Source organism: Megalobrama amblycephala, linkage group LG1 (assembly GCF_018812025.1).
Source record: "Megalobrama amblycephala isolate DHTTF-2021 linkage group LG1, ASM1881202v1, whole genome shotgun sequence".
Taxonomy (NCBI): Eukaryota; Metazoa; Chordata; class Actinopteri; order Cypriniformes; family Xenocyprididae; genus Megalobrama; species Megalobrama amblycephala.
The window spans coordinates 28,008,574-28,021,113 of NC_063044.1; the positions used below are offsets into that span (position 1 = coordinate 28,008,574).

Here is a 12,540-nt window from a genome sequence, read left to right on the forward strand (position 1 = left end):
TATGGGACTAGATTGCTTTGGGCCCATTCTCTCACCGAACGGTGCAGTTTTAACATCATCAAGCCCAACAATTGAGAAAATTCCTGTCAAGCCTGTGTGGGCCGTTGAGTTTCCCTCAGGAATATGGAAGGACCTTTTGTACATTGCATCGTTTTTCTTGCAATGGCTCTCAGCCTGCTCTGGGCTTTCCTCTACTTCTTCAAACGCTCTCTTTACTGAGGTTTAGAACCTTCTAGATTCTTATAATACTAATGTGTCACAGAGTTAGTAACATGTAACATAAATTACCAAATAGGAAACGAAAGTTGGAGTCCGTAGATACCAGACATGCTACCAATGTAATTTCAGTTATCTATACATTTGCAACTCTGGAACATTAATACCAAAATAGTTCAAAAGAGAGAATTAATACATAGAATAAAGCCTTAAGCCTATAAAAGGAAAGTCATGAGATGGGAAAATTGGATACGTGTTTATACATTTCCCAAGTGGTTATATAGAGAATACATAGGATTAAGAGAGTTTATTTGTCCTTCTCAGAAAGAATAAAGTCAGAGTCACTAGTCTCTGCAAAATTCTTTCTGATCGTAAAAGTACCATGTATCTGTAACAGGACACCTAGTTCTGCCTGTGTGTTTGGGATGCTGGTAGCAGTTTTAGGGGGATGGGTTCACATAACTTTGATAGAGTGAGTTCATGGGTAATTCATTAAATATATTGAATAATTGTGTTTGATCACTCCAGACGCTACATAAATCACACGTTTAACAAAAAGTGGCCCACTTTACCTGCATTTACCCCATATATTTGCTTTTAAAATCCAAGCAAATTTTACAAAAATGTTTGACACAAAAATGGTTGACTGTCCCACTTTACTTAACATACACATAAATTGTAAGAACATGACTAATAAATTGAACAGTATAAGGTAAGACTATTAAACAGAAGTCCAAAGCTAGGTATGATGGTATGAGCCACAGTCATTTAACAATATACAAAATAACAAAGTGAAAGTAAAAAAAAAAAAAAAAAAAAAAAATGTAGTAAATGGCATTTTGGAGTCACGGAAACATTTGCTTGTGTACTTGAAGAGTGTGCTGGTTATATTGGAAATGTACAATAATGAAACTGTAATTGTAATTTTGACCTTCATCCGTCTGGAGGCCATTGAAGTCCACTATAAGGAGAATAATCCTGGAATGTTTTCATCAAAAACCTTCATTTCTTTTCAACTGACGAAAGAAAGACATGAACGTCTTGGAGGACATGGGGGTGAGTAAATTATCTGGAGAAGTTTATTTAAAAGTGGACTAATCCTTTAAATACACAGAGCTAAATGATGAACAGTTGTGATGATAGTTAGTGTCCATGGTTACTGATGAGTGGCAGAAAGGTGGAACAGGGAACACGAGACAGGATTGACATCAAACTAAAAGTCCTTGAACTGAACATAATGATGACAGTTATTACAGGAACTACAAAGACCTGTGTGTCACGATTTCAGTTCCTGGACTACACTTCCCATAATCCTCCCTGCCTGTCACATGCACACTCCACACTAATCATCATTTGCCACATACACCTGTAGCCTATTATCTGGACTATTTAAGACTCACTCACACACCACCTCATTGCAAAGTCTTGTTTACCTCGGTTGCAATCCTGTTCCTGTTCCCCGTCTGTTCCCCGTCTGATCCCCTGCTATTGCCTGTATCCTGACTACGATTCTGCCTGCCCCTGTTTGAACCTGCTTGTACGACCATGCTCACTTTTAATAAAGCTTTGCATATGGATCCCTGCCTGAGTCCCGCCTTGTTACACTGTGGCACTTGCCTCGATTCTCTGTGAGTGCATGGAGAGGGTGGTAGCGGGAAACTTATCACTGGGCCCACTCCAGTTTGCTTCAAAACGGGGAGTTGAGGATGCCAGCTTAACTCTCTTGGATATAGTGACTAGATACCTGGACTTTCCGAACTCACTTGTTAGGATTTTATTTATGGATTTTACATCTGATTTTAATACAGTGAATATTTATTTATCATTGGAACATCTTCAGAGACGACAAGTTAACACAACTCTTGTGATATGGATTAAGCCCTTTGTAAAAGACACAGACCTCAACATGTCAGAATGTATGGATTTAAATCTAATTGTATTATTGTAAATATGGGGGTTCCACAGGACTGTTATAGCCTATTTTATTTTCAATATAAACAAAGGAAATTAAGTGTGATATCAATGGTATGTCACTTTTGAAATATGCTGATGACATGGCTTAGGTGGCTTGCATGACAGATAAGCAATTCCTGGTTACATATAGACAAAATGATGATTCTATGGTCCTTTGGTTCCAAGAAAGTTCTCTGGAGTTAAAAAAAAAGTGTTTTTGGCTAGTTCAGCCCGACGTAGTTGTCATTTTCACACCCAGCGCCCACGTTGTTTAAATAGCAAATGCACTCATGCCCATCTGTTTGTCCATGGGCGTGCTGGTCTGAAAACGAGGTGTGTTCAGGTGCGTTGTTGCCGTGTTGCTATTTATAACAAACAACTGGTCTAAATTCAATGCCGAAGTTTTTTTTGTTTTGTTTTGTTATTTAAAGGGCGCAATAGTAATATGCGCCTATAGGTGGGTGCACAACACGCGTACACACTGCTTGTTACACACACAGGAACGTGTAGCAGCACACAAACATGCCAAATATTAAAAATAAATGGATTCCTCTCTGGAGAAGCAGTCAGCCATGTATATATAGCAAATCTGCAAGCATAACTGCCTTTTAAAGGGAATAGGAAATGAGACTCTGATTGGTTTATTGCATGTTACGCCCAAAACACACCCATGACTCATTAAGAGACTAGGTGCAACCATTTTGGATCATGCGCCTGGCACACCAACCATTTTTTCCGTCGTTATAGCAAAAGAGGATTCAGACACGCCCTAAGTGTACTTGCACTGTGCGCTACAAACCATGTGCTTAGATCATTAAAATAGGGCCCAAAATGTTAAAATCATTGTTACACATGTTAAATGTAGTTACTATAGTAATAACTATAAATTATACATAAATACATGCAATTAACCCTAAACCAAACCCACATCCTTACCCTAGCCCTATAATAAGTACATGTAACTAATTATTACTCAGTACTTGAATGTATAATTACACTGTAACATGGACACCTTAAAATAAAGTGTTACCGAGTTGTGTTGTGGGAGGTTTCATTCATCTAATATCTTACGTCTTCTATCTGAACCACTTAGGCTGGGGGGGTCATGTAGAGGAACAGGTTGAGGCCTTTGAGCATATTTGAGCACTGAGATTGACAAGCATCTATCTTTTACACAGTATGTGAAGAGTGTCTATATGAAGGCTCAACAGCATTTATTGCTTTTGAGAAGGTTGAAGGGTTTCAATGTAAGACAGGATATCTTGACAGCAGGGTATCGGTCACTTGTTGAATCAGTTATAACCTTTATTAAAGCTGCAAGTGAAGAGTTCAGATGCAAAAGCCTCTAAGTGCCATCTGAAATTTTCTTCTAAAATGAGCATTTTTATCAAGCTTGTATGTTTATGTTCAGTTAATTCACCTTAATGGCAATGAAAATTAAATTAATTAATTAAATTACTGACCCTAAACATACAAGCTTGATAAAAATGCTCATTTTAGAAGAAAATTTCAGACGGCACTTAGAGGCTTTTGCATCTGAACTCTTCAAGTAGCTATGAAAGGGCCCTCGCACCCAGGCTCACCTCCACCCATTGGCCTTAGGAAAACAGTGAACAGTGTGTGACATGCATGTAAGCAAGTAAATACAAGAGAATTTTGGCCAAGTCATTTCAAAGTGCCACACTTCTTTCTGCCAACAGGTGGAGCTTTGACTGTAACTGAATATTGCCATGTAGATGTCTTCAGGCCAGAAATATTCTCAAACATTTGAAGATTGGAGCAGATCAGACATTGTATGCCTGAGTTACAACAACTTCCTGTTTCGTGGCGTTAATCACATACATTAGCACTTGTGTTGCATGACTTAACGTGTTTCTAGTATGTTTGGTACTTTATGGCATGTTTAAATGTGTTTCTGGGAGTGAAATACAGTGTAAAGCATGTAATTTCCTGTTGCCAGCAGGTGGCGCTATGACTAACTGAATATTGGCATTTAGATGTCTTTAGGCCAGGACTCTTATCACATATGTGAAGTTTGGAGCACATCAGACATTGTATGCCTGAGTTACAACAACTTCCTCTTTCATGGCGAAACATCAGACTTTGTCAGGCCGCCACGGACACGCCCTTCATCGAAAACTCAAGACCTTTGAAATTTATCATTGCTAAGGCCATAAGATTATACTGACCATATATGATGTGCTTCTGGTTAAATTTCTATGAGGAGTTAATCACAGTGTAAAACATGTAATTTTCTGTTACCCACAGGTGGCGCTTTGACTGTAACTGAATATTGTGGTGTAGATGTCTTCAGGTCAGGACTCTAATAAAACATTGGGGCAGATCGGACAATGGATGCCCGAGTTACAACAACTTCCTGTTTCATGGTGAAACAATGAACTTTGTCAGGCCACCGCGGACACGCCCTTCAGCAAAAAATCAAGATCTTCGCAATTTAGATTAGATTAGACTGTCCAAATATGGTGTTGATCTGATTAAAGCTCTAGGAGGAGTTCGTTAAAGTACTACACCTGGAAATGGCAAAAACTGGCAAAATTTTGCAGAGAAAACTGAAAATATATCAATTCCTGTTGGGTTTACAGATTTTGAATCCTGGGGCTTTTTTGTAGGGTATAGGACTACCGAATTTCATACCTTTATGTGAAATGTAGCACAAAGGGTGCTTAATTTAAATTTTGTAGGTGGCGCTATCAAGTCATTTTGCCACACCTAATTCAGAAACCCATATCAGACATAAATTTTCACCATTTCTGACACGTGTGCAAAGTTTCATGAGTTTTCGAGGACGTTTAGGCCCTCAAAAATGAGATTCATTTCAGAGAAGAAGAATTGGCCGAGCAATTACAATAGGGTCCTCACACCATCGGTGCTCGGGCCCTATATATTGTATCATTCCTTTCAGCTGAAAACAAAAAAACATTATCAAGAGTAATTCAGGCAGGCATTTAAAATCACTGGGTCCCTGCAGATTAAACTCTCATATCTCTATAACTGCAGTAAAGAGAAAGGCAGTTTCCATTGACTCCTCCAATCCTCTGAATCACTTCTTTCACTTTCTGCCATCAGGTTGTCGGTTTAGAGCTGCTTTGGCCAGAAGGAAAGCTTACAGGAATTATTTTATTCTCACTGCTATTTCTATTTAAAATAAGGCAAAACAGTAAAATAGCATATTGTATTTTAGTCTCTGTTTATTTGTTTATCCTTAAAGGTGTTTTCCTAAGATTTAGAAAAAAGTGTGGTTGAATTTTGAGTTCCTCATTCATAAATACAACTTCAATCAGTCATTCATGTGTTCAGAACTCATAATTACTCATAATTACTCTTAATTTGAAGGGCACATAAACACAGCAGGAAAGTGTCTCTCCTGGACCAGGAATGAGGAAGCTGCTTTACAGACACGCCTGTTTTCCACACGTCACTCAAACACAGAAGCAGGAAACTATTTCAACTGCTCAGTTCAGAGAAACAGAAACTTGTTGAGCTGTTGTGTGTTTGTGTCTCTCTGTATTCATGCAGTAAAATGGCAGAAGCCAGATTTTCTCAGGATGAGTTCACGTGTCCTGTGTGCCTGGATCTCCTGAAGGATCCAGTAACCATTCCCTGTGGACACAGTTACTGTAAGAGCTGTATTACAGGCTGCTGGGATCAGGAGGATGAGAAGAGAGTCTACAGCTGCCCTCAGTGCAGACAGACCTTCAGTCCAAGACCTGCTTTAGCTAAAAACACCATTCTGGCTGAAATGGTGGAGAAACTGAAGAAGACTAAACTTGCTGCTGACTGTTACGCTGGAGCTGGAGACGTGCAGTGTGACGTCTGTACTGGAAGAAAATACAAAGCCGTCAAGTCCTGTCTGGTGTGTCTGGAGTCTTTCTGTCAAACTCATTTTGACCGTCATGAGGAATTTCACTCTCGTAAACCACACAAAGTGATTGATGCCACTGGACGACTGCAGGACATGATCTGCTGTAAACATGATAAAGAGCTAGAAATGTACTGTATCACTGATCAACAATGCATCTGTGTGTGGTGTAAGGAGTATGAACATAAAGACCACAACACTGTATCAACTGCAGCACAGAGGACAGATAAACAGGTATGAACTGAGAGAGATTGTTCACGCAGAAATTAAAGTGCTGTCTTCATTTACTCACTGTTACGCCGCTCAAAACTTAATTTCTTCTGTGAAATGTAAAAGATGATATTTTGAAGAATCTCTCTTTTTTTTTAATCTTCTTTAGTCTAAGTGAGGTTAATTGGATTGATGTGCTTCTTGTAGTGTATTTTAAATATTGAAAATATATTTTAAAATTAATAACTCAAATCATTGATAAACTTATGTATACAGATCCCAAATTAAATATGGCGACATCATAAACATCAAACTTCACTGGTGCTTGTGTCATGACATCATGATGTTTAGTCATGTGACTGTGACATGCAAGAACCAATGAGGTTTGGCGTTATTGACGTGTCACCTTATTTAATTTGGCCTCTGTAAACAGCTGAGACATTCTTCAAAATATCTTCTGTTGTGTCTCACAATAGACAGAAAGTCATACAGGTTTGGAACGACATGAGGGAGAGTAAAAGATGACAGAATTACAACTTTAGGGTGAAATATTGACATAAAACTAGGCGCTCATGGAATAATGGAATTTCAGTTTCATATTCATTCATAATCTAATTTCAGGAAACTTTGAATCTGGTTTGAACTTACCATGCTTGATCTTTAACCACTCCATCAGTTCAAGATTCATGTAACTTTAATTTTATTTTGTGATAGTAGTTTTATGTGTCATTTATTGGTTCGTCCTCCAGAAACAGCTGAAGGAGATGCAGATGAAGATCCGTCAGAGAATCCAGCAGAGACAGAAAGATCTTCAGCAGCTGAGAGAGGCTCTGGAGTCTCATAAGGTGAGTCTGGAGAAGAAGAGAAGTTAGAGACGTCTCAGTTTGGACTCTGTCAGTCCCGCTGAAGCCACTGTGTGATTGTGATGTGTGTCCTAACAGCGCTCTGCACAGACAGCAGTGGAGGACAGTAAGAAGATCTTTACTGAGCTCATCCGCTTCATTGAGAGAAGCCGCTCTGAGGTCACACAGCTGATCAGAGATCAGGAAGAGGCTGCAGTGAGTCGAGCTGAAGGACGACTGGAGCGACTGGAGCAGGAGATCAATGATCTGAGGAGGAGAGACGCTGAGCTGGAGCAGCTTTCACACACACATGATCACATCCATTTCCTGCAGGTAACAGAGATCTAGAAGAACAGGATCATAGTGGACTTGAGCAAGAGAAACATTTCATGAGAGCAGAATAAGCCCAACTTAAACAGGGAAAAAAGCACTCTAAAGTTCAGCTAATTACATTTAATAACAATTTAAACTTCCACATTCATTTGATTGAAAATTACATGCAATTAAGTGTCTGAAAACATTACATCCATCTGCACTTAAGGATATATTTTAATCAAGTCAACAAGAGCTGCACAGATCTGATATAGAGCAGGTTATTGGCTGAAGTTTTGATTTGTGTTTTCTGTAGAGTTTCCAGTCTCTCTCAGCACCTCCTGAATCTACAGACAAACCCGACGATCCCTTCAGTTCTCTCTTCTCTTTTGATGGCATGAGAGAATCTGTCCGTCAGATGAGAGACAAACTGGAGGATTTCTGCAAAGAGGAGATCAAGAAGATCTCTGACAGAGGTAAAGTCCTGCGCCTCCATTATAAATCAGAATCTCAGAAAGATGTGTGTAGAAAGATCCTAAATGTGAACTTACAATTTCTGAAATGTTCCTACAATTTATAAAATGTCCATACACACAAATAATGTTCCTAAATGCATTACTGTTCATGTCTGTTTATTTCCACAGTCACATTCCCCAACATGAATCCCAAGACCAGGAACGACTTCCTACAGTGTAAGTCACTAAGAAAACAAACAGAAAATCTCACTGAATGTGTTCATGTTCTTCCTGTAGAAGGTGAAATAAATCACGATAGAAGAGTTCAATAATTGATCATGTAAATGAAGATTCAGGATATCTGGTCAGCTGTACTGAGACACTGATGATACACTGAACATTGAGTCATGAAGAGTTCAGATACATTAAAAGATCAGATTCATAATTCCTGATTCTGATGTGTTTCTCTCCATCAGATTCCCATCAGCTCACTCTGGATCTGAACACAGTGAATAAACACCTCCGTCTGTCTGAGAGGAACAGAGTGATTAATAACACTGGCACAAAGCAGTCGTATCCTGATCATCCAGACAGATTTGAACAGAAGTATCAGGTGTTGTGTAGAGAGAGTGTGAGTGGACGCTGTTACTGGGAGATTGAGTAGAGTGGACATGTGTATATCTCAGTGTCATATAAGAGCATCAGCAGGAAGGGACGGGGTGATGAGTGTGCGTTTGGATTTAATGATCAGTCCTGGATGTTGTTCTGCATTCCCTCCAGTTACTCATTCTATCACAATAAGATAAAGACTGATCTCCCTGTAAAGTCTATCAGCTCTAGAATAGGAGTGTATGTGGATCACAGTGCAGGAACTCTGTCCTTCTACAGCGTCTCTGACACAATGAGCCTCATCCACACAGTCCAGACCACATTCACTCAGCCGCTCTATCCTGGGTTTTTGGTTGGTTCTGGATCATCAGTGAAACTGTGTTGATGTTTCAGAATAGACTGTAGAGAGATTTTACCCATAATACTTTGAGCTGCATGACGAATCAGTAAGAGTGTGATGTTAAAGGTGTGTGTAAGTCATGGTGAGTGATGATGTGTCTCCGTGCTTTTCTCAAGCTCTGTTTGTGTTGAAGGAAATCACATTAATTTAGTTTTTATTGTAGTCACATCAATACATATATATTTTTTACTATTACCAAAAGTACCCTTTGCAATGAACACAGGGTTCATTACAAAAGATTTATCCCATATATCTGTCACAGTCACATCATGTTCTGTTTGTTTTGGTTTTCATTCTGTCACATGTTCTCCTTTGTTCTGGTTTCCCGCCACAATCAGTCACCATGGACACTCATCACATTCATCACAGCTGTTTGTCATTTGACTTAATATAAGTTCCTGTTTGTGTTCTGTTCTTTGTCGGGTATCGTTTGTGTCTACGTTGGTGTATGTTCCTGTCTGGATTCTGGATTCTCCCGTTGGATTATCAAGCAAAGACTTGTTTAACTATTATCTTCCTCATCGTGTGTTTGATAAACCAGCAGTATTGTAACAATATCCATTAAATGCTTGATTCAGGTTGAGTAACAGCTGTTTAAGGCATTTAAGTTGTTATTATTTTTGATTATTAAGATTTTTTTCCCCCAAAAGTGACATTTAATAGGCCTATATATGTGAAGCATATCCCTTATAAATAAACATCCCTTTAAATAAAATTGTAAATGCTAAATATTGTTACCTTTTTTCCCCATTAATTTTCACACAACTGTAACGTCAGGGAGCTCTGAGGCTGTTAATCAATGCTGTTTCTTACCCATTAAAGAGGATAAAAAATGAAGAGCTGTCAGATAAGAGTATCTTTTGGAGATACAATAATCGACAAATCCTTTACGAGAGAGATTTTACAGGTGTTGAAATATGAATATCAACAGAGTGATGATTTGTATGGTTAACACGCCACTTAGTGGTCAAAAGCTGCAAATGTGTTTGCCACTGAAATGGTAAACTTTATACAAAATCAAACTGATTTACAGTTTAATGTGCAAACAATAAATGAAGTAATGTTTCTTTTCAGTCAGCAACAATTCCCTTGATTTTTTTTTCTCCAATTCTCATGTCAATAATTGCACTGCAGGCCATCTGTCACAGTATCGTTTTGGCATCCTGTGTCAAAAAACACTTACGTGACATTATCAAAGTCCTGGCTACTGAACAAGTTAAACAGGATTAAAGCTGACTCTCATGGGGCTATTTCTGGGATGTCATCCATCAGAGATCACCCTAATAATCAGAAGGCAGAGTATGGATCTACATGTATGCTTATATACTGTCCTTGTTCTTTTTCATTCTCCATTTAAGGTGTTATTTCTATTCACCTAGTAATATAGTGACAAATAATGTTTGTTCCCAAACATGTCTCCTTGTACCATTTGTTTAGTTAAACAGGTACACACTTCAACTTCAAACTAAACAACAGGCTTTATGTTGAATCGTCACATGAACAAACAGGAAAATAGGTCTCATCGCAAAAAACTCCATTCTATTCAATCTCTTTTTCTAATCTGTATAAAAAAACACCAATATTGCATAAGGAAGAATGTCTATTTTAAAACAATTTAGATTTTGTTATATATGAAACCTAATTCTGATGACTGAAGTTATAATTTGCTTATTATTTCTCTCTATAAAGCGTGAAATATTATTTCCCTTGAAACATGAAACAAGAAGAAATCTAAATGCACTAATCCCTTGTGAAAAACAAGGGCACTTAATTGTACTGAATGTGTACTTGTAGTGTACTTCAAATCTATAAAGTATATTTTTTTAAAAAGTGCCCCGTTATGCTTTTTCGTATATTATCTTTCATGTAGTGTGTAGTACAGCTGTTTGTGAATGTAAAAGGTCTGCAAGGTTTTAAAGATCAAAGTACACAACAAATAAAGTTACTGTCTCCTAAAGAAAGAAAAGATTCTGAACTACTGAAAACAATTTAACAAATATACATAATGGCAGCCTGTGATCTTCACTGGCTCCCCGCGAATGAAGTCTTCTTTGACCCTCAAACACAGCAGTTGTAGCTGAGGCCTGGAAGAGTTTGGTTTGTGTTGTCGATATGTTGTCTGAATGTGTCTGTGAAGTTTCAACTCAAAATACCCCATAGATTTTTTTTAATTAATTTTTTTAACTGCCTATTTTGGGGCATCATTAACTATGCACCGATTCAGGCTGCGGCCCCTTTAAATCGCGCGCTCCCTGCCCCCCCGAGCTCGCGGCTCTAATACAGCACATTTACAAAGTTCACACAGCTAATATAACCCTCAAATGGATCTTTACAAGATGTCCATCATGCATGCGGCATGCATGCGTCAGATCATGTAAGTAAAGTATTTATTTGGTGTTTACATTTGATTCTGAATGAGTTTGATAGTGCTCCGTGACTAAAGCTAACATTACACACTGTTGGAGAGATTTATAAAGAATGAAGTTGTGTTTATGAATTATACAGACTGCAAGTGTTTAAAAATGAAAATAACGACAGTCTTGTCTCCGTGAATACAGTAAGAAACGATGGTAACTTTAACCACATTTAACAGTACATTAGCAACATGCTAATGAAACATTTAGAAAGACAATTCACGAATATCACTAAAAATATCATGTTATCATGGATCATGTCAGTTATTATTGCTCCATCTGCCATTTTTCGCTGTTGTCTTTGCTTGCTTACCTAGTTTGATGATTCAGCTGTGCAGATCCAGACGTTAATAATGCCTGCCCTTGTGTAATGCCTTGATCATGGGTTGGCATATGCAAATATTGGGGTCATACATATTAATGATCCCGACTGTTACGTCACAGTCGGTGTTATGTTGAGATTCGCCTGTTCTTCAGAGGTCTTTTAAACAAATGAGATTTACATAAGAAGGAGGAAGCAATGGAGTTTGAAACTCAACGTATGTCTTTTCCATGTACTGAACTCTTGTTATTCAACTATGCTGAGGTAAATTCAATTTTTGGTTCTAGGGCACCTTTAACACAGTTGAAGAATTGTGTAGTATGTCAAACTGAGATTTGTAGGTGGGTTTGGAGGAGCAAGAGCCCATAATAATCAGCAGAGCATGTCCTTGAAAATGGAAGTTAATGATAGGGAAGGATTTAAAGTGTCCAGTCATGTCAACAAAGATCCCTATTGTGCTCTACTGCTTTAAGAGTAATTGGCACACAGACTAGGCCATCGCGAAAATCGCGAAATTCACAAGGCACAATAAAATCGCCCTTAACTAGTAATTACAGCCTGTATACGTATTCAAGTTTTCAAAAATAAAAAGCAAAACTTGAAACAGTGAATGTCAAAGTGTATCTGTAAGAAAGGATGTGAGTGAAAAAAACTGACCTATACTTGATAGGGATTTGAATAGAATTACATGGCCAAATATAGAGGGTGATTTTTGCTGGTCTGGCACATCTTAATAAAAGTGGCGATCATCCTGTGCTAAGGACACTGTCATTTCGTGGTCATCTGTGGTTAGATCAATATGACAGTCAGTTTATGTTACTTGTGGACAAAACTATTTATAGAATATAAATATCACAAAAGTTATTATGGGTTTTAGATAATTATTCTAAATTACAGAAGTATTGAAGTGTATTTTTTGATGTTGCT

The 12,540-nt window shown here is 38.1% G+C and overlaps 1 pseudogene; it reads left to right on the top strand.

Moving 5' to 3' along the window:
* The first annotated feature begins 5,571 nt into the window (after window positions 1-5,571).
* Window positions 5,572-9,943, top strand: LOC125266534 (annotated as a pseudogene).
* Window positions 9,944-12,540: the final 2,597 nt, after the last annotated feature.